This window comes from Symphalangus syndactylus, chromosome 9 (genome assembly GCF_028878055.3).
Source record: "Symphalangus syndactylus isolate Jambi chromosome 9, NHGRI_mSymSyn1-v2.1_pri, whole genome shotgun sequence".
NCBI classification, from domain to species: domain Eukaryota; kingdom Metazoa; phylum Chordata; class Mammalia; order Primates; family Hylobatidae; genus Symphalangus; species Symphalangus syndactylus.
In genome coordinates, this window is record NC_072431.2 from 74819604 (window position 1) to 74842634 (window position 23031).

Below are 23031 nucleotides of genomic sequence, written 5' to 3' on the forward strand. Positions count from 1 at the left end.
CAAATGATCCTCCCATCCTGGACTCTCAAAGTGCTGGGATTATAAGTGTGAGCCACTGTGCTGGCCAAAATAGAATGTTAGAGACTCACTTTACACTGAATTTACTTGGAAGGCTGATTCTTTTTCTACACCCTCCCTAGGAGAGTGAGCTGGATTTTAGGACCTTAACTCTGCCCATGAAATGGTCAGGCCAGGGGGAGATGGCCTTCACCCATTGGGTTACAAGAGTATCAACTCCCTCCCTGCTTGATTGGGCAGCAGAGCAAACTCGGCCACAGCTCCTTTTAGCTCTTCCCATCCTGCTCTGCAAAATGGTGTACCTCCTGTGCACTTTTGATTTCCTCCTTTTTAATTTTAATTTTTACTTTTTTTGAGACGGGGTCTCACTCTGTCGCCCAGGCAGGAGTGCAGTGATGTGATCTCGGCTCACTGCAATCTCGGCCTCCTGGGTTCAAGCGATTCTCCTGCCTCCTGAGTAGCTGGGATTACAGGCACCTGCCACCACGCCTGGCTAATTCTTTTGTATTTTTAGTAGAGATGGGGTTTTACCATATTGGCTAGGCTGGTCTCAAACTCCTGACTTCAAGTGATCCACCTGCCTCGGCCTCCCAAAGTGCTGGGATGACGGGTGTGAGCCACCACGCCTGGCCAATTTCCTCCTCTTTTCATTGTCTCCACCAGGAGTGACTTACAATCTATGCGTATTTAAAATTCTCCTGGCTATAGGGGAAAAAATCTGCTGAGTAAGGTCAGTTGCTTCAAAGTAAATTGTGTACATTAGAATTTCACACACAGAAAAATCATTGCCAGAGAATGGACTCTGGATTCTTCATATTTGGCTGTAACAGGGAGGGAGAGGGCAGGGCCAGGGGTAGAAGACATCCCCGTGGGAAGGTCTATTTTCAGATTCTCAGACACAGCGGCTTCCAGGTCCCATCCAGACCACTGCCTTCTGCAGCTCAGAACAGAACTTCTGCCTGGCTGGCCCCAGCTAGTTCATCTCTTGGCAAAGGACCAACTGATTTAAAAAAAAAAATGCCACTGCTGACAAGGCCTTCTCATCCCTAGTTCCAAAGTACAAAAGCAAGCTTTCCTGCAGGGCCAGCCTTCGGAGGCCTGATTTTGGATAAGAGGAAAAAAGCTCCTTGCCCAAACACTTTCCCAACTTCTCAATCTCTGTATCTTTCAAGAGGCTTCTAAGATCACCTTACTTCCTTCACCTTGTTAGGACTGACCTCTTATCTTCACCTGTGTAAGAATAAATAAAAGCCTGTACAGAGGTTGTGAAGGTCACGCATAGTTGCGAGAACCAAGCTTATTTGCTTTGGTAGTAGGGATAAATTTGTTCAGGTCCCCGGGCATTGAAAGAGTACAAAGTGTAGCCGGGTGTGGTGGCACGTGCGTGTAGTTCCAGCTACTGGGGAGGCTGAGGCAGAAGAACTGCTTGGACCTGGGAGGCAGAGGTTGCAGTGAGCCGAGATTGTGCCACACTGCAGTCCAGCCTGGGTGACAGAGCGAGACTCCATCTCAAAAAAAAAGAAAAAAAAAAAAAAAGACTACACAGTAGATTCTGAAAAGGTTCTCAATCACAGGAGAGTCAAAGAGGTTCCCTGTAACAAGGGCTGGGATCCCCAGCACATGCACTTACACTATATTTTATCTTTTGTTTAGGGATGGAGTCCTGCTCTGTTGCTCAGGCTGGAGTGCAGTGGTATGATTTCGGCTCACTGCAATCTCTGCCTCCTGGGTTCAAGCGATTCTCATGCCTCAGCCTCCTGAATAGCTGGGATCAGAAGCGTGTGCCACCGCACCCAGGTAATTTTTGTATTTTTAGTGGAGATGGGGTTTCACTATGTTGGGCAGGCTAGTCTCGAACTCCTGGCCTCAGGTGATCTGCTCACCTCGGCCTCCCAAAGTGCTGGGATTACAGGTGTGAGCCACCATGCCCAGCCTAAAAAAACAAGCCAGCACAGCCATAAAAAAGAATGAAAACATATGCTTTGCTGCAACACAGATGCAGCTGGAGGCCGTTATCCTAAGTAAATTAGCGCAAGAACAGAAAACCAAATACCACGTGTTCTCACTTATAAGTGGGAGCTAAACTGGGTACATGTGGATACAAAGACAGGAAAAACACACAGTGATGGCCAGGTGCGGTGGCTCACACCTGTAATCCCAGCACTTTGGGAGGCCGAGGCGGGCAACTCACTTGAGATCAAGAGTTCGAGACCAGCCTGGCCAACATAGTGAAACCCTGTCCCTACTAAATATACAAAAATTAGCCAGGCATGGTGGTGGGTACCTGTAATCCCACCTACTCAGGAGGCTGAGGCAGGAGAATCACTTGAACCTTGGAGGTGGAGGTTGCAGTGAGCCGAGATCACACCATTGTACTCCAGCCTGGGCGACAGAGTGAGACTCTGTATGAAAACAAAAAACAACAACAACAAAAAACTGAGGACTACAAGAAGGCAGGGGAAGGAGGGCAAGGACTGCGAAACTACCTACTGGGTACTGCGCTCAAACCCTGGGTGATGGGATCAGTTGTACCCCAAACTTCAGCATCATGTGATATACCCAAGTAACAAATGTGCACATGTACTCCTTGAAGCTAAAATAAAAGTTGAAATGATATATAATATAACCAGCTATTCTGGGAAGCTGGGATCTTCTGCATGCCACATAGTTGACATCAATTTTTAAAATTCAGGTGAGGAGTAAACTGCTGGCTGGGCGCAGTGGCTCACGCCTGTAATCCCAGTACTTTGGGAGGCCGAGGTGGATGGATGACCTGAGGTTGGGAGTTCGAGACCAGCTTGGCTAACATGGCAAAACCCTGTCTCTACTAAACATACAAAAATTAGCCAGGTGTGGTGGCCCGCACCTGTAATCCCAGCTACTCAGGAGGCTGAGACAGGAGAATCACTTGAACCCAGGAGGTGGAGGTTGCAGTAAGCCAAGATTGCACCACTGCACGCCAGCCTAGGTGACACAGCAAGACTCTGTCTCAAAAAAGAGTAAACTGCTAGCAGATAGACAAATGTGTAACAGTTCAATGCATAAAAAACATTACAATGACAGCCAAAAACCAAAACAAAACCAAGAAAAGGCAAATCAGACTCACGTTTCTCCAGTGCTAGATTTCTAGGAGACCACACTCTTCTGTTCCTTTCCTAGATAAAAATGCAGCACAAAGTTCTGACTACAGATTTCTTCAAGACCTGTGGATTCTGCAAGAGCAAGAGCCTAGAAAGAGAATGAGGAAATGAACATCGAAGTCCACACATAAAACAGGAAAGAGGGAGACTGGCTTCACTCTCTCTCCTGGCGGGACTGGCACAAAAACGGGTCAGAGGCAAAATTTCCTAAGACTGCTTCCTCTGAGAAATGCTTTACTCCTACCCCCTTTAAGCACTGCAGAGTCAACATACTCTTCTATGGCTTCAATTCTGCAAGGTTCAGGTCTGATAGGAAATCATGTATACCTGATCAGCAGGGTACAAAGACAAGGGAGAGGGAAAGAGAATCTCTTAGGAGAACTAAATGCATAGAAAAAGAAGCAGACTTGGGTGGGCACGATGGCTCACACCTGTAATCCCAGCACTTTGGGAGGCAGAGGCGGGCGGATCACGAGGTCAGGAGATCAGGATCCTCCTGGCTAACACGGTGAAACCCCGTCTCTACTAAAAATACAGAAAAAAATTAGCCGGGCATGGTACCGGGTGCCTGTAGTCCCAGCTACTCGGGAGGCTGAGGCAGGAGAATGGCGTGAACCCAAGAGGCGGAGCTTGCAGTGAGCTGAGATCGCGCCACTGCACTTCAGCCTGGGTGACAGAGCGAGACTCCGTCTCAAAAAAAAAAAAAAAAAAAAAAATGCCGGGCATGGGGACTCACACCTGTAATCCCAGCACTTCGGGAGGCCGAGGAGGGAGGATTGCTTGAGCTCAGGAGTTCAAGATCAGCCTGGGCAACACAGTGAAACACCATCTCTACGAAAAATAAAATAAATGAGCCAGGCATGGTGGTGCGTATTTGTAGTCCCAGCTACTTGGGAAGCTGAGGCAGGAGGATCACTTGATCTCAGGAGTTTGAGATTCCAATGAGCTATGATTGCACCGCTGCCCTCTAGCCTGGGTGACTAAATGAGACCCTGTCTCTTAAAAAAAAAAAAGAAAAGAAGGAAGGAAAGGAAGGTAGGTATCAGGCATATATTAAATCATTTAAAATTTTAAAAGTCCTGACTACTTTGTTTCACCGACATGAAAGTGACAGGGCTATGGTCATGATATTGAAAACCTACCTAGCACTGTAATACAGAAATCTTGGATTTTATTATTTTCCTCCCTGATCCTCATTCCAATATCAGTCATCAAATATTTAAAAAGTAATAATATGCAAATCATACATAAAGAAGATATAGTGGCCAGGTACAGTGGTCATGCCTGTAATCCCAGCACTTTGGGAGGCAGAGGCAGAGGCGGGTGGATCGCTTGAGGCCAGGAGTTTGAGACCAGCCTGGCTAACATGGTGAAACCCTGTCTCTACTAAAAATACAAAAATTAAAAAATTAGCTAGGCATGATGGCGTGCACCCAGATACTCAGGAAGCTGAGGCAGAAGAATCCCTTGAACCCTGTAGGCAGAGGTTGAAGTGAGCCGAGATCACACCACTGCACCCCAGCGTGGGCGACAGAACGAGACTCTGTCTGAAAAAAATAAAAATAAATAAAAATAAAAAAAGAAAAGAAAATATAATAAATATATTTAATGAATGAAAGCATGATTTATTTAATTCCCAACTTAAGGCTGTATCGTTATAACAATGTATCTGGTAAGTACTTATTTTAAAATTCTAATTCTAATGGGAAAGAAGACAAAGTCGGACACTTCAACTCTGAGTTTGGGGATTGCCCCAATCTTGCACTAAGGGTGCTCCTGTGTAGGATTGCATCATTCATTCACGCTGTTTGGCAACAGGCAGCTGCTGTAAGATTAGACAAGTGAAGCTACCCAAAAAATAAATCAATGAAAAGAAAGCCTGCAGATTTTAGGAAATGATCTGCCTACGCGATTAAGAAGAAATGTAGACTCAGAGAGGAAGCCTGGAAGAGGAAAAGGAAAGTCGGCAAAATCAGAAAGTTGGGCGCAGGGTAGGCACAAGCCGGGACTTACCCTGTGTCCTGGGCCTCCGGGGATCCTGCGGCTGCAACCTTCCGGCTGCAGGGGGCCAGCGCCGGCTCCGACGCTCAGGCAAGCAGTTCCCAGGGAGGTGAGCTGTGTAGACCCAGGGCCTCCACCGAACGCTCTCTTGAGATCTGCTGATAAGCGGGGTTACTTCTGATGAGTTCTGCAAGTGCTTCTGTAAACTGGAGACACCAGATCTCTCTGCTCTCCAAAGCCGGGCTGGGAGGACGCTTTGGCCCCGCCCCATGGGAGGGGCTCCCTGAACCAGCCCCCTCCTCCTCCTCCGGGGGCTCAGCCCCTGCAGTCTGAGAGGTGCACGGTGCCAGTGGCACCTCCGCTTTGCAGAGGAACAAAAGAGCTCCCGGACCTTCAGAAGCTGCTCCGCGCTGCCGCCACCACCACTCAGGATAAGGATAGGTGAGGGAAGCAAGGGACTGCTGCACTGATTTTGCAATTAATGAAATCTCCGTCGGGGGGCCTCTTTTGAAATCCACGTTTGGCATTATACGCTTGCAGCAGCGTAGCTCCCAAAAGAACTTCAAAGACTACTTATATTCCTTTTTTTTTTTTTTTTTTTTTTTGAGACGGAGTCTCGCTCTGTCGCCTGGGCTGGAGTGCAATGGCACGATCTCGGCTCACTGCAAGCTCCGCCTCCTGGGTTCACGGCATTCTCCTGCCTCAGCCTCCCAAGTAGCTGGGACTACAGGCGCCCGCCACCACGCCCGGCTAATTTTTTGTATTTTTTAGTAGAGACGGGGTTTCACCGTGTTAGCCAGGATGGTCTCGATCTCCTGACCTCGTGATCCGCCCACCTCGGCCTCCCAAAGTGCTGGGATTACAGGTGTGAGCCACCACGCCCGGCCAAGGCTACTTATATTCTTAATTAAAATGCAACCATGAGTAACAAAATGAGTCTTTGCACCTTGCTTTTATTTTTAATTTTTATTTATGTTTTTAAATAGAGATTGGGGGGTTTCACTGTGTTTCCCAGGCTGGGCTCCAACACCTGGGCCCAAGCAATCTTCCCTCCTTGGCCTCCCAAAGTGTTGGGATTACAGGTGTGAGCTACCGCACCCGGCCTATTTCTTTTTAAAAATTTTCTGGCCAGGCGCGGTGGCTCAAGCATGTAATCCCAGCACTTTGGGAGGCTGAGGCAAGTGGATCACCTGAGGTCAGGAGTTCGAGACCAGCCTGGTTAACATGGCAAAACTCCGTCTCTAGCAAAAATACAAAAATTAGCGGGACATGGTGGTGCATGCCTGTAGTCCCAACTACTTGGGAGGCTGAGGCAGGAGAATTGCTTGAACCCCGGGGCGGGGGGTGAGGAGGTTGCAGTGAGCCAAGATCGTGCCACTGCACTACAGCCTGAGCAACAGAGTGAGACTCCGTTTAAAAAAAAAAAAAATATTCCATGTGTCACTTGCCCAGCTCCTTGTATGTTAACTACAACAAATAAGGGGTGTTTCCCCCAAACATTTACCACTGGAGTTAGCTGGCTGGAGCTGGGCATTGAGATCCACTCTAAAACACAACCTGAAACCTCAAAGGCTGACAGTCTGCACCCCAGGCTCACTCTAAGTTGCTCACCCACGCAGAGGATGCAATCCCTGGGGCAAGACACTTGGTCATAGCATCTCTACCCTTAGCTACAGGACCCTCCCCACCAAAACACAATTTTTTTTTCCCCAAGACTGAGTCTCACTCTGTTGCCCAGCCTGGAGTGCAGTGGTGCGATCTTAGCTCATTGCAACCTCCGCCTCCTGGGTTCAAGTGATTCTCCTGCCTCAACCTCCCCAGTAGCTGGGATTACAAGCGCATGCTACCATGCCCAGCTAATTTTTGTATTTTTAGTAGAGATGGGGTTTCACCATGTTGGCCAGGCTGGTCTCAAACTCCTGACCTCAAATGATCTGCCCACCTCAGCCTCCCAAAGTGCTGGGATTACAGGCATGAGCCACCACGCCCAGCCTGCAGTAGTTTTTTAAAAAGCGTAATAGGCTGGGCACCTTGGCTCATGCCTGTAATCTCAGCACTTTGGGAGGCCGAGGCGGGCAGATCACCTGAGGCCAGGAGTTCAAGACCAGCCTGGCCAACAAGTTGAAACCCCGTCTCTACTACAAATATAAAAATTAGCCTGGCATGGTGGTGCATGCATAATCTCAGCTACTCGGGAGGCTGAGGCAGGAGAATCGTTTGAACCTGGAAGGCAGAGGTTGCAGTGAGCCGAGATCATGCCACTGCACTCCAGCCTGGGCAACAGAGTGAGAATCCATCTCAAAAAAAACAACAAAAAAAAACAAAAAAAAAACAAATAAAAAGCATAATAAAAGAAACAAAATGTTAAACACCAAATGTTTGATCTAAGTGTAAGTGGTAACTGAGAATTTATTTTGAGGGGAAAAGAAAGTCAAGTAAGTAAATGTGGAAGGCTAGAAGAGTTAACTTATGCTATTATTTGTATTTCATAAATGTTTAATATTAAATATTCTTTAAAATATTAAATATTCTTAAAAATTTCAGATAAAAATTTATATTTACTAAAATCTGGCTGGGTGTGGTGGTGCATGCCTATAGTCCCAGCTACTTCGGAGGCTGAGGCAGGAGGATCATTTGAGCCCAGGATTTCGAGGTTACAGTGAGCCGTGATCATGCTACTGTACTCCAGTCTGGGTAACAGAGCAAGCCCTTGTCTCTGAAAAATTAATTAGTTAATTAATTAAAATCTGCCACCTCTTCATGGTCCTGGAATCCACCTCACACTCACACCTATATTGATACTTGTGAGCATGAGATGGCTGTACTGTAGACATTGTTTTGCTAGAGCACATCACATTAAAAATATATATATAGATGCCTAGAAGACACTAATGAGTGGTCACATACAAGTGTAACAACCAGGAGGTAATCTTGCCAGACAAGGCAAAACTGTGAAACAGATTAAAATATGCTTCATCAGGCCGGGCACAGTGGCTCACGCCTGTAATCCCAGCACTTTGGGAGGCTGAGGCGGGAGGATCACCTGAGGTCAGGAGTTCGAGATCAGCCTGGCCAACATGGTGAAACCCCATCTCTACTAAAAATACAAAAAGTAGCCAGGCCTGATGGCAGGTGCCTGTAATCTCAGCTACTGAGGAGGCTGAAGCAGGAGAATCACTTGAACCCAGGAGGCAGAGGTTGCAGTGAACCAAGATTACGCCACTGCACTCCAGCCTATGTGACAAAGCCAGACTCTGTCTCAAAAAAAAAAAAAAAAAGCTTCATTGCTGTTCTTAGTGGAATAATAGCATGTGAACCAAATACAATACAGTATAATGAAGGCATAATTACTGGAATAATAGCACATAAGAACCAAATACAATACAGCATAATGAAGTTATAATAAAAATATTAGCAAATTATTTTGCAAAGTTTTAATCACAATTGGTTAGTCAAAAGTAATACAGGTCATACTACGTTCCTGAAAGGTTTTCTTTCCTTTTTTTTTTTTTTTCTTTTGAGGTAGGGTCTTGCTGTCACCCAGGCTGGAGTGCAGTGGCACGATCATAGCCCACTGAAGCTTCGAACTCCTGGGCTCAAGCAATCTTCCTGCCTCAGCCTTCTGAGTAGGTGGGAACCACAGGTGTGTGCCACCACACCAGGCTGGTTTTTTATGTTTAGTAGAGCCTGGGTCTGATTGGTCTCCAACTCCTGGGCTCAAGCCCAAGCGTGATCCACTTTACCCAGCTCTGAAAGGTTTTCAATAGATCACATTTTTGTAAGCTAACAAATTTTCTTTTCTTTTTTTTTTTTTTTTTGAGATGGAGTCTCGCTCTGTCACCCAGGCTGGAGTGCAGTAGCATGATCTCGGCTCTCTGCAACCTCCGCCTCCTGGGTTCAAGTGATTCTCCTGCCTCAGCCTCCCAAGTAGGTGGGATTACAAGCATGCACCACCATGCCTGGCTAATTTTTGTATTTTTAGTACAGACGGGGTTTCATCATGTTGGATAGGCTGGTCTTGAACCCCTGGCCTCAGGTGATCCACTCGCCTTGGCCTCCCAAAGTGCTGGGATTATAAGAGTGAGCCACCGTGCCCAGCCACAAATTTTCTAATGGCTAATTAGGTTAGAATCATGTACTCTTTTTAAAAGTCATTCAGTGCTAATAGCCTTCTAAAGTATAGTAAATTGGAACAAGCCCTCTGGAAAACAATATGGTGTTATTCAGTAACATTGAACACATGCGGCCAGGTGCGGTGGCTCACACCTGTAATCCCAGCACTTTGGGAGGCTGAGGAGGGCGGATCACAAAGTCAGGAGATGGAGACCATCCTGGCTAACACGGTGAAACCCCATCTCTACTAAAAATACAAAAAAAAAAAAAAAAATTAGCCAGGGGTGGTGGTGGGCGTCTGCAGTCCCAGCTACTCGGGAGGCTGAGGCAGGAGAATGGCGTGAACCCAAGAGGCGGAGCTTGCAGTGAGCAGAGATTGCGCCACTGCACTCCAGCCTGGGCGACAAAGCGGGACTCTATCTAAAAAACAAACAAACAAAAAACATTGAACACATGCAATTTCTACGACCCAGCAATCCCACCTGAGGAAGACACTCAGGAGAAACTTGGATGAGCCTCATGCTTCAAATCCTAGCATTTTGGGAGGCCTAGGTGGGAGGATCGCTTGAGCCCAGGAGTTCAAGACCACCCTGGGCACCATATTAAGACCTAATCTGTACAAAAAATAAACAAAATTAGCTGGACGTGGTGGCACACACCTCGAATCCCAGGTACTTGGGAGGCTGAGGTGGGAGGATGGCTTGAGCCTGGGAGGTTGAGGCTGTGCTAAGATCACACCACCACACTCCAGCCTGGGTGACAGAGTGAGACCCCGCCCCCCCAAAAAAAAAGAAAAAAAAGAGGCTGGGTGCGGTGGCTCACACCTGTAATCACAGCACTTTGAGAGGCTGAGGCAGGCAGATCACCTGAGGTCAGGAGTTCAAGACCAGCCTGACCAACATGGAGAAACCCCGTCTCCACTAAAAATACAAAATTAGCCGGGTGTAGTGGTGCCTACCTGTAATCCTAGTTACTCAGGAGGCCATGGCAAGATAATCGCTTGAACCCGGGAGGTGGAGGTTGTGGTGACCCGTGATCATGCCATTACATACCCGCCTGGGCAACAAGAACAAAACTCTGTCTCAAACAAACAAACAAACAAACAAAAAATGACACATATATAAGAATTCTCACAGCAGTACTGTGAACATTCTCAGTTACTGTGATGCTCCAATAGCCACTGGAAACTTTAAAAAAAAAAAAAAGAGACTATCATTTAATGTCATAAATGATAACTTACAACATAAAATTCAGGACAGTAGTTACTTCTGAAAGTAAGAAAGGAAATGAGATTGAGAAAAGTTATGTAGTTAATCAATGATATTATAATAATAATTTTCCTTTAAGTAGGATGGTAGGTATACAGATGCTTTTTATATCTGTGTGTATAAAATATTTGCTAACAAATGTAATATTTCTTATCAATACGTTAAATACCAATACATTGCTGGCCAGGCGTGGTGGCTCACGCCTGTAATCCCAGCATTTTGGGAGGCCAAGGCAGGCAGATCACGACGTCAGGAGATTGAGACCATCCTGGCCAACATGGTGAAACCCCATCTCTACTAAAATACAAAAAATTAGCTGGGCATGGTGGTGCGTGCCTGTAGTCCCACCTACTCAGGAGGCTGAAGCAGGGGAATCGCTTGAACCTAGGAAGTGGAGGTTGCAGTAAGCCGAGATTGCACCACTGCACTCCACGTTGGTGACACAGAAAGATTCTGTCTCAAAAAAAAAAAAAAAATTAAAAAAAAATACCAATACATGGCTGGGCACGGTGGCTCACGCCTGTAATCCCAGCACTTTGGGAGGCCGACGTGGGCTGATCACAAGGTCAGGAGATGAAGACCATCCTGGCTACCATGGTGAAACCCCATCTCTACTAAAAATACAAAAAAATTAGCTGGGCGTGGTGGCGGGCGCCTGTAGTCCCAGCTACTTGGGAGGCTGAGGCAGGAGAATGGCATGAACCCCGGAGGCAGAGCTTGCAGTGAGCCGAGATTGTGCCACTGCACTCCAGCCTGGGTGACAGAGCGAGACTCCATCAAAAAAAAAAAAAAAAATACCAATACATTAAAATAATATAAATGTCTTGGAAGAGCACAGTGAACACAGTTTGAAATGTGATTTAATATAAACATTGGCATTCAAAATAAGTCATGCCATAGAAATATGCCCATGATATGTCACATGAATAAAAGAAGTTGCAGAACGTATATATCGTTTGGGCCCCCATTTTTGAACAAAGAAATCTCTATGTGTGTCTATATCCAGGTATGATATATGGTTATATATCCATGTCTATATATCTATATAAAAAAGGAAACATTATTTATTTATTTATTTATTTATTTTTATTTTTTTGAGACAGGGTCTGGCTCTGTCTCTGTCCAGGCTGGAGTTCCGTGGTGCAATCTCAACACACTACAATCTCTGCCTTCTGGGCTCAAGCGCTGGGATTTTGGTGTGAGCTATCTTTATAATGGAAAAAGTGGGAGAAATTTACGTTACAAAACGATACGATTATAGTATAAGAACTGTGGCAATATTTGACCGAATCTTCCCCTTCCCCCTCCTAGAAATTATGCAAAGTGAGAGGGAGATATGGTGGTGGGTGGGGGGAATGAGGCAGAAATCCCATATTCAACAAAACTAGAAGACAAAAAGTCACTGGGAAACTCCAAGACCTGCACAAGGGCTACCAAAGTTACATGGGAAGAGGCACATACAGATCCCAGAAAACACCAGCAAAAACAGACTCTCTGAAGATGAGCTGTTCATGCTACAGTGCAAAAATGTGTTGTTTGAAACAAGCAGAGCAGAGCAGGGATACAAAGAACTGAGGGCAAGGCTCAATCAAGCAGAAAGGGAGTGGAAACCCTTGTAACCCAAGGGATGAAGGGCATCTCTCCTGGCCTGAGCATCTTATGGGCAGAGTTAAGGTCCCAACACCCAGCTCACCCTCCTAGGGAGGGTGTGGGGAAAGAATCAGTCTTCCAAGTAAATTCAATATGTGTCTCTAACATTGTTTTGGCCAGCACGGAAGCTGACGCCTGTAATCCAAACACTTTGGGAGGCCAAGGCGAGGGGATTGCTTGAGCCCAGGAATGCAAGACCAGCCTGGTTATCATAGAAAGACTCTCTCTCTCTCTCTTTTTTTTTTTTTTTGAGACAGAATCTCGCTCTGTGGCCCAGGCTGGAGTGCAGTGGCACAATCTCAGCTCACTGCAACCTCTGCCTCCCAGGTTCAAGCGATTCTTCTGCCTCAGCCACCCGAATAGCTGGGATCACAGGTGCCTGCCACCATGCCCAACTAATTTTTGTATTTTTAGTAGAGATGGGGTTTCACCATGTTGGCCAGGATGGTCTCAATCTCTTGACCTTGTGATCTGCCCGCCTAGGCCTCCCGAAGTGCTGGGATTACAGGCATGAGCCACCTAGTCTGGCCTGGAGACAAGGTCTTTAAAGAGGTGATTATGTTAAAATGAGGTCTTCAGAGTGAGCCCTAATCTAATGTGACCAGTGTCCTTTTAAGAAGAGTAAATTTGGACATGGAGAGACATCAGAAACATGTGAGTGCGCCGGGCATGGTGGCTCACGCTTGTAATCCCAGCACTTTGGGAGGCTGAAGCAGGAGAATCGCTTGAACCCGGGAGGCGGAGGTTACAGTGAGCTAAGATCCCTGCCATCCAGCCTGGGCAACAGAGCGAGATTCTGTCTCAAAAAAAAAAAAAAAAAAAAAAGAGATCTGTCTGAAAAAAAACTTAATGAATTATTTCCAAGAAGGACAAACAAAAATACAAATATAGATTCATGGAAAAGATGACAAAATAAGGCAAGACAAAACTTAAAAATCCAGGAAAGAAGCAGAAGGGAGCCAGGTACAGTGACTCACACCTGTAATCTCAGCACTCTGGGAGGCCAAAGCAGAAGGATTGCTTGAGGCCAGGAGTTCAAGACCAGCACAGGCAACAAAGTGAAGCACTGTCTCTACAAAACATCAAAAAATTATCCAGGCGTGGTGATGAGTGCTTGTGGTCCCAGTTACACAGGAGGCTGAGGCAGGAGGAAAGCTTGAGCCCAGGAGGTTGAGGCTGCAGTGAGACATGTTCGTGCCACTGCACTCCAGCTTGGGCAACAGAGTGGGACCCTGTCTCAGAAGAAAAAAAAAAAAAGGATGTAGAAGGAAAAAACATAACTATCACACTGGGCATGGTGGCACGTGCCTATAATGCCAACTACTCAAGAGGCTGAGGCAGGAGGGTCACTTGAGCCTAGGAGTTCAGATCCAACCTAGGAAACATATTGAGACACCATCTCCAAAAAACAGGTAAAATAACCATTACAGAAGTGAAGATGAAGTAAAAAGAGCAAAAATAAAAGTGGGCACTATGAAAAATATATTAACCAATATGGATGATAAAAATGAGAAAAGCAAATAATATAAACAAAAGGAATTAAATGAAATTAGAGAAAAAATGGTAGTTGGCGGGGTGCAGTGGCTCACGCTTGTAATCCCAGCACTTTGGGAGGCCAAGGTTGGTGGATCACCTGAGGTCGGGAGTTCAAGACCTGCCTGGCCAACATGGTGAAACCTGTCTCTACTAAAAATACAAAAATTAGAATTAGCCAGGCGAGGTGGTGCACGCCTGTAATCCCAGCTAGGAGGCTGAGCCAAGAGAATTGCTTGAACTTGGGAAGGGGAGGTTGCAGTGAGCTGAGATGGCACCACTGCACTCCAGCCTGGGTGATAGAGTGAGACTCTGTCTCAAAAAAAAAAAAAAAAAAAAAAGACAGCTATAGAGGACAGACCAAAGGGAGCCAACATGCACAATTGAAATTTCCAACGAAGATAACCCAAACATTAGAACAAATAAGTATTTAACTGGGTGTGGTGACTTGAACCTGTAGTCCCAGCTACTAGGTAGGCTGAGGTAGGAGGATCGCATGAGGCCAGGAGTTCAAGGCTAGCCTCAGCAACAGAGACCCCATATCTCTAAAAATAAATAAATAAATAAATAATAAATAAATAAATATTTAAAGACATAGAGGCCGGGCGTGGTGGCTCATGCCTGTAATCCTAGCACTTTGGGAGGCCAAAGTAGGAGGATCACTGGAGGTAAGGAGTTCGAGACCAGCCTGGGCAATATGAGACCCTCCCCCCACCCACCCCAACCCCTGTCTCTACAATGAAACAAAAAAAATTCACTGGGCGTGGTGGCGCACACCTGTTGGGAGGCTAAGGTGGGAGGATGGCTTGAGCCCCAGGGTGGAAGCTGCAGTGAGCTGTGATCATGCCACTGCACTCCAGCCTGAGCAACAGAGCAAGACCCTGTCTCAAAAAAACAAATGAATAAAGTTATGAGCCAGTGATTTTTTTGTTTTAAAACAAGCCAAGCCATCATTCACACACAAAGGCTACAAATGATAGTTCTGAACACACAGGAATTCTGGGGATATTTTTCCCATGAGAATATTTTTCTTTTTTTTGAGATGGAGTTTTGTCTTGTTGCCCAGGCTGAAGTGCAATGGCACGATCGTGGTGCACCGCAACTTCTGCCTCGTGGGTTCAAGTGATTCTCCTGCCTCAGCCTTCCGCATAGCTGGGAATACATGCCTGGCTAATTTTGTATTTTTAGTAGAGATGGGGTTTCTCCATATTGGTAAGGCTGGTCTTGAACTCCCGACCTCAGGTGGTCTGCCCGCCTCGGCCTCACAAAGTGCTGGGATTACAGGCATGAGCCACTGTGCCTGGCCTCCCATGGGAATATTTTTCTTGAGGACACTGCTAATGAATAAACATTACTCACCAGTGGATAGCAAAGGGAACTTCAGCAAAGGGACAAGCAAGAGCATTGAGTGTATATCACTGCAAAACTAAGACTAAACAAACCCAGGTTTTGGGGAGAAAAAACAGAATGTAAATGTTACCTACTCTGACAATATAGAAATAATGCAATAGAAAAATTAGGAGGACAAAGATTATGGAACAAATGAAGTAGGGTGAGTTTTTGCAGGCTGTTTCATCTATAATAACCGAGAGTTAAAAGATTATTTAAATCACATTTAATTTACAGTGTAAGAATAATATTGGCCGGGCACGGTGGCTCACGCTTGTAATCCCAGCACTTTGGGAGGCCGAGGTGGGCGGATCACGAGGTCAGGAGATTGAGACCACGGTGAAACCCCGTCTCTACTAAAAATACAAAAAAAAAAAATTAGCCGGGCGTGGTGGTGGGCGCCTGTAGTCCCAGCTACTCGGAGAGGCTGAGGCAGGAGAATGGCGTGAACCCGGGAGGCGGAGCTTGCAGTGAGCCAAGATCGTGCCACTGCACTCCAGCCTGGGCGACAGAGCGAGACTCCGTCTCCAAAAAAAAAAAAATAATAATAATAATAATATTAAGAAAAACAATATTGCTGGCTAAAATCAGATAACAGTCAATCATGGTGGCTGACACCTGTAATCCCAGCAATTTGGGAGGCTGAGGCAGGAGGATCGCTTGAGGCTAGCTACTTGGGAGGCTGAGGTGGGAGGATCACTTGAGCCCAGGAGTTAAAAGCTGCAGTGAGCTAATGATTGTGCTGCTGCACTTTATTTAGCCTGGGTGACACAGTGAGACTGGAAAAAAAAAAAGGGCCAGGTGTGGTGGCTCATGCTTGTAATCCAGGCAGGCAGATCACTTGAGGTTAGGAGTTTGAGACCAGCCTGACAAACATGGAGAAACCCCATCTCTACTAAAATTAGCTGGGCATAGTGGTGCATGCCTGTAATCCCAGCTACTCGGGAGGCTGAGGCAAGACAATCGCTTGAACTCGGGAGGTGGAGGTTGTAGTGAGAAAAAATAGAATTCTTGAATCCATACTGATACAAATTCATTCATTCATTCACTCATTCATGGAGAAGGGAAAGTTTTTCCTTACGGCAGAATTCCAACTAATAAATATATAACGAATGATGAAAGCAGAAAATTGGCCAGGTGCAGTGGCTCACTCCTGTAATCCTAGCAATTTGGTAGGCCAAAGTGGGAGGATCACTTGAGGCCAGGAGTTCAAGACCAGCCTGAGCAACACAGCTTTTCAGAGACCTTGTCTCTGAAAAAAAATTAGCCAGGCACGATGGTGGATCACTTGAGCCCAGAAGGTCGAGGCTGCAGTAAGCAGTGATTGCACCACTGCACTCCAGCCTGGGCACCAGAGTGAGACCCTATCTCAAAAAAATATATAAAATAAAAAATTAATAGAAAATTACCACTTGCAAATGGTTAGGTCTAAGATTTGATTTTACCCTACTTACAAACTAATACATTAGCCTCTTGCTTGTTTTATGGATGTGGCCTAAGAAAGAAGACTCCTGGCCGGGCGCGGTGGCTCCAGGCCTGTAATCCCAGGACTTTGGGAGGCCGAGGCAGGTGGATCATGAGGTCAGGATATCGAGACCATCCTGGCCAACATGGTGAAACCCCGCCTCTACTAAAAATACAAAAATTAGCTGGGTGTGGTGGTGCGTGCCTGTAGTCCCAGCTGCTCAGGAGGTTGAGGCAAGGAGAATCGCTTAAACCCAGGAGGTGAAAGCTGCAGTGAGCCAAGATCGTGTCACTGCACTCTAGCCTGGGTGACAGCGCAAGACTCTGTCTCAAAAAAAAAAAAAAAAGTCTCATGTGTCAGAGAAAAAGAACTTTATCGCTTACGGCACAGCAAGCAGTATGGGCAGTAGGATATTTGCATCAGTTCCCCTTTCCCTCCAACTTCCATGGGGTAACACAATGTGGCCCAGATGGATGCCTCAAAGACGGTGGGTTTGGATCACAGCTAAGGAACACTCAGCTCGGGGAATCTATTTTTGTTGTTGTTGTTGTTTTATTGTTTTTCATTATTTATTTTTTATTTTTTAGAGATAGAGTTTCACTCTTGTCACCCAGGCTGGAGTGCAATGGCGCTACTTTGGCTCACCGCAACCTCTGCTTCCTGGGTTCAAGCTCTTCTCCTGCCTCAGCCTCCTGAGTAGCTGGGATTACAGGCATGCGCCATCACGCCTGGCTAATTGTGTATTTTTTTAGTAGAGACATGGTTTCTCCATGTTGGTCAGGCTGGTCTCGAACTCCTGACCTCAGGTGATCTGCCCACCTCGGTGTTTTATTGTTTTATTTTTGTAGAGATGGGGTCTCACTGTGTTGTCTAGGCTGGTCTTGAACTCCTGGCCTCAAAGGATCCTCCCACCTTGGCCTTCCAAAGTGCTGGGATGGCTGTGCACGGTGGCTTACACCTGTAATCCCAGGACTTTGGGAGGCTGAGGGGGCAAATCACCTGAAGTCAAGAGTTTGAGACCAGCCTGGCCAACATGGTGAAGCCCTGTCTCTAAAAAAATAAACAAATTAGCTGGGCATGGTGGCGGGAGCCTGTAGTCCCAGCTACTCAAGAGGCTGAGGCAGGAGAATCACTTGAACCCAGAAGGTGGAGGCTGCAGTGAGCCGGTACAGCACCACTGCACTCCAGCCTGGGCAACAGAGTGAGCAGAGTGAGACTCCACCTCAAAAAAAAAAAAAAAAAAAAGTGCTGGGATTATAGACATGAGCCACTACACCCGGCTGAAATTTATTGTTTTCATACCAAGTAGTGGGCAAGCCTGCTCTTTGTCCAGGAAGAAACATTGACTTGTCTCTGAAGATTAGCAGCTGTATAAATAACCCTGAGAAAAGCCCCAGATAAAGGGCATTCTTGGGCCTTGCATTCTTGGCACACACAGCAAGACATGTTAAGCACACAACAGATCCATGGAAGACTTTCAATACAAAGATCACAGTAATAATTGTTTCGGGCAAAAATTATTGATGGGCTGGGTACAGTGGCTCACGCCTGTAACCCCAGCACTTTGGGAGGCTGAGGCAGGAGGACTGCTTGAGCCCAGAAGTTTGAAACTCACCCAGGCAACATAGCATGACCTTCTCTCTACAAAAAAAAAAAAAAAAAAGTTTTAAATTAGCCAGGCATAGTGGTGCACGCCTGTAGTCTCAGCTACTCAGTAGGCTGAGATAGGAAGCTGAGCCCAGGAGGTTCAGGCTGCAGTAAGCTGTGTGATTGAGCTACTGCACTCCAGCATGGGCGACAGGGTGAGACCCTGTCTCAAAAACAAAACAAAACAAAACAAAGCAAACAAACAAAAAAACAGTGGATGCTTAAATTAGTAGGCATTGTTACGATGAAAAAGAGAACAGTCACATATTTTCCCACAAGATGCTTATTAAATGCTTATTAAATACAAAGGAAAACTACTAACTTTAAAGTAGAGCAATCTGGCAAATATTAACCAAGTGAACAAAGTTAACATCACCAGGAATGGGAAAAACTGACATCATGTGACTCTTCCTATGATGCCTTGAAAAGGACACATAATTTCTCTGGTGTTCTTGTCAAAAATGAATAACCTGCTTTTTTTTTTTTTTTTTTTTTTTTTTTTTTTGTGATAACAGAGTCTCGCTCTGTCACCCAGGCTGGAGTGCAGTGGCGTGATCTCGATTCACTGCAATCTCCGCCTCCTGTGTTCAAGTGATTCTCCTGCCTCAGCCTACTGAGTAACTGGGATTACAGGCGTGCACCACCAGGCCCAGCTAATTTTTTGTATTTTTAGTAGAGACGGGGTTGCTCCTGGTCTCTATCTCTTGACCTCATGATCCGCCCGCCTTGGCCTCCCAAAGTGCTGGGATTACAGGCGTGAGCCACCGCGCCTGGCCATAATCTGCGTTTAAACATAAAGATACATCAGGCCAGGCGTGGTGGCTCATGCCTGTAATCCCGGCACTTCGGGAGGCCAAGGCAGGCAGATCACCTGAGGTCAGGAGTTCAAGACCAGCCTGGCTAACATGGTGAAACCCCATTTCTACTAAAAGTACAAAAATCAGCCCAGCATGGTGGTGGGTGCCTGTAATCCCAGCTACTTCAGAGGCTGAGGCAGGAGAATCACTTGAACCCGAGGAGGCGGAGGCTGCAGTGAGCAGAGATCGCGCCACTGCACTCCAGCCTGGGCAAAAGAGCAACACTCCGTCTTTCAAAAATTTGAAAAAAAAAAAAATCATAAGGAAACATCAAATAACCCTAAAGTAATGCACAGTCTGTAAAATAACTGGCCAGTATTCAAAAAAATGCCAAGATCATTAAAGACTGAAAAATTGCAGAAGTGTTCCAGACTGAAGAACATGACAACTAAATGCGAAACATAATTCTGGATAAATAGAATCCTGGGCCAGAGATAGAAGATTCATGATATAATTAGCAAAATTTGAATGAAATCTATAGATTGGATCCTGCATCAATGTTAATTTCTTATTCCTGGGTTAAATGTAATGTTTACACTGGGGGATCTGTCGGTAGAGTATGGGAATTCTTACTGTTTTTTACAAATTCCTTCCATTTTTGAGACAGGGTCTCACTCTGTCGCCAAGGCTGGGAGTGCAGTGCTGTCATTCTGGCTCACTGCAACCTCCGCCTCCCGGGTTCAAGCAATTCCACCTCAGCCACACAAGTAGCTGGAATACAGGTGTGTGCCACCACACCTGGCTTTTTTGTTTGTTTTTAAGTTCGGGGATACATGTGCAGAATGAGGAGTTTTGTTAGATAGGTATACATATCCCATGGTGGTTTGCTGCACCCATCAACCCATCCTCTAGGGTTTTTTCGGTGGTTTTTTTTTTTCTTTGAGACAGAGTCTCACTCTGTCGCCCAGGCTGGAGTGCAGTAGCTCCATCTCGGCTCACTGCAAGCTTCGCCTCCTGGATTCACGCCATTCTCTCACCTCAGCCTCCCGAGTAGCTGGAACTACAGGCACCCGCCACCATGCCCAGCTAATTTTTTTTTTTTATATTTTTAGTAGAGACGGGGTTTCACCGTGTTAGCCAGGATAGTGTCGATCTCCTGACCTTGTGATCTGCCCGCCTCGGCCTCCCAAAGTGCTGGGACTACAGGCGTAAGCCACTGCGCCCGGCTCCCATCCTCTAAGTTTTAAACCCTGCTTGCATTAGGTATTTGTCTTAATGCTCTCCCTCCCTTTGCTCCCACCCTGCCACAGGTCCCAGTGTGTGATGTTCCCCTCCCTGTACAGACCCATGGGAAACGTTTCAAAGGTGAGAACTTCTTATACATGTTATTTAAAATGTTTTTTCCCCTTATCAAGGACACCTATTTATGTATTTAATACGCTTCCATCAGATGTCACCTGGGAGACAAGTCTCACTGTTGTTGCCCAGGCTGGAGTGCAGTAATGCAGTCTCAGCTCACTGCAACCTCCAACTCCCAGGTTCAAGCGATTCTCCTGCCTCAGCCTCCTGAGGAACTGGGATTACAGGCAGCTGCCACCATGCCCAGCTAATTTTTGCGTTTTTAGTAGAGACGGGTTTCACTACATTGGCCAGGCTGGTCTCGAACTCCTGACCTCAGGTGATCCACCCGCCTCAGCCTCCCAAAGTGCTGGGATTACAGATGTGAATCACTGTACCTGGCCTTTTTTTTTTTTTGAGGAGTCTCACTCTGTTGCCCAGGCTGGAGTGCAGTGACACGATCTCGGCTCACTGCAACCTGAGATCAAACAATTCTCATGCCTCAGCCTCCCAAGTAGCTTGCATCACAGATGCACACCACCAGGCCAGGCTAATGTTTGTATTTTTACAGAGACAGGGTTTCACCATGTTGGCCAGGATGGCCTTGAACTCCTGACCTCAAGTGATCCGCCCGCCTCAGCCTTCCAAAGTACTGGGATTACAAGCGTGCGCCACCATGCTTGGCCTCCTCGTAACATTTTTAAAACAGCAGTTACAATAAATCTGCATGCACGCCATGTAATGCCTATGGAACTAATAACTAGTCTTCTATCGTGCAGTGCTACTAGTCACATATATAGATGTTTTTGTGATTCTCAAATACACAAACCCACCTAAGAGCATAATATACCCAGACATTCACTGCAGTCTGAATAGCAGATTGCGAACAACTTAAACATCAGTCAGTAGGTGACCGGTTAGTTGTGTCATTCTTTTTGAGAAAGGGTCAGCTCTGTAGCCCAGGCTGAAGTGCAGTGGCAAGATCATAGCTGACTGCAACCTCCACCTCGCAGATTCCAGCGATCCTCCCACCTCAGCCTCCCAAGTAGCTGGGATCACAGACGTGCACCACCACGCCCGGCTAATTTTTGTATTTTTTGTATAGATGTAGTCTCGCTATGTTACCCAGACTGGTCTTGAACTCCTGGGCACAAGTGATGCCCCCGCCTCATCTTCCCAAAGTGCTGGGATTACAGGCGTGAGCCACCGAGCCCTGGCCCCTAGTTGAGTCATTTTTACAAAGAACATCACGCAGCTGTTACCGAGGACTTCCCATTAGTCTTGATATGGCACAATCTCCAAGACACTTAAAGTATAACACACCCTACAGTGTGTATTATGAATTGCCATTTGTGTAGCGAAATGATTATATTCATATATAAGTTTATAAATTCAGAAAGCATTCCGAAAATTCATAGGGTACCCAGGGGTAACTTTGCTTGTCTCTAGTGTTGAACTAGAAGTGGGAGGAAGATTTAATTTTCATCACATGCCCTTCGGTGCCTTTTGAATTCAGAACAATTTCCGTTATTTATTAAAAATAAAATACTGCCGGGCGCGGTGGCTCACGCTTGTAATCCCAGCACTTTGGGAGGCCGAGGCGGGCGGATCACGAGGTCAGGTGATCGAGACCACGGTGAAACCCCGTCTCTACTAAAAATACAAAAAATTAGCCGGGCGTGGTGGCGGGCGCCTGTAGTCCCAGCTACTCGGAGAGGCTGAGGCAGGAGAATGGCGTGAACCCGGGAGGCGGAGCTTGCAGTGAGCCGAGATTGCGCCACTGCACTCCAGCCTGGGCGACAGAGCGAGACTCCGTCTCAAAAAAAAAAAATAAAATAAAATAAAATAAAATAAATAAATAAAATAAAATACGGCCGGGCGCGGTGGCTTACGCCTGTAATCCCAACATTTGGAAGGCCGAGCCGGGAGGATCACTTGAATTCAGGAGTATCACTTGAGCTCAGGAGTTTGAGACCACCCTGGGCAACATAGTGAGACCCTGTGTCTACAAAAAGAAAATAAATAAAGTAAAATATCACGTGTTACTGAATCCCTGGTATTTGGCGGGACACTGGATACTGGAAACAATGGGGGAGCTCTTTGGAAATTTACCTTAAAAGGGAGTCCGCTCAAAGGCAGGAATGACTCTACAAGGGTGAATTTTCAAATCTGCCATAGGGGCCTCGGGCCTCAACAGCATCCACAGCCCTACGGACGGGGCAGGTTCTTACGTCTCCACTCCCATCGCATCAGTCCTGCAGCTTTCTAAAGGTATCCAGCACTTTCTACCTTGCATTCTATCTTCATCTTCGCTAGGCCTCACAGCACCGCATGATCCCAGGGGAGGGTGCTTATCAGACTCGCGTGTGGCCCCACGGCACCTAGGGTACCGTCGAGCACACGGTCCAGAAAGCTCCAATGAAACGGAACAAACCGCAAGAGTAGGGGCGGGAGGAGGCCCACCCTACGCCCTGCCCCCGCGGAGCACAAGCCCCGCCTGCGTCCTGAGCTCCGGGGTCCGCAAAGCTGGCCCCACCTAGCTCCGACGCCGGATCCAAGGAGCACGGACTGCCGGGTACAGGCTCCTCCCGTGCGCGATGACGTCGAGGCCGCGGCGCGAGGGGTGGGACCGCAGGCGCCGTGCAGCCGCGGACCAATGAGCGCGCGCCTGA

At 46.7% G+C, this 23031-nt stretch overlaps 1 protein-coding gene across 5 annotated transcripts in view; it reads right to left on the reverse strand.

Annotated features, from left to right (window-relative positions):
- PSPH (phosphoserine phosphatase) overlaps positions 1 to 22929 on the reverse strand; it is a 40616-nt gene extending 17687 nt beyond the window's left edge. Inside the window, exons 1-4 of one of the 5 annotated variants that reach the window (XM_063608929.1) lie at positions 22472 to 22929; positions 10231 to 10328; positions 5172 to 5314; positions 3125 to 3246 (exon numbers count right to left, since the gene is read on the reverse strand). The gene's annotated coding sequence lies outside the window, so the exon portion shown is untranslated. Of the gene's footprint in view, positions 1 to 3124; positions 3247 to 5171; positions 5366 to 10230; positions 10350 to 22471 lie in introns of all 5 variants that reach the window. The other 4 variants (XM_063608930.1, XM_063608928.1, XM_063608927.1 and 1 more) reach the window with 4 other exon arrangements.
- Between the last annotated feature and the right edge of the window lie 102 nt (positions 22930 to 23031).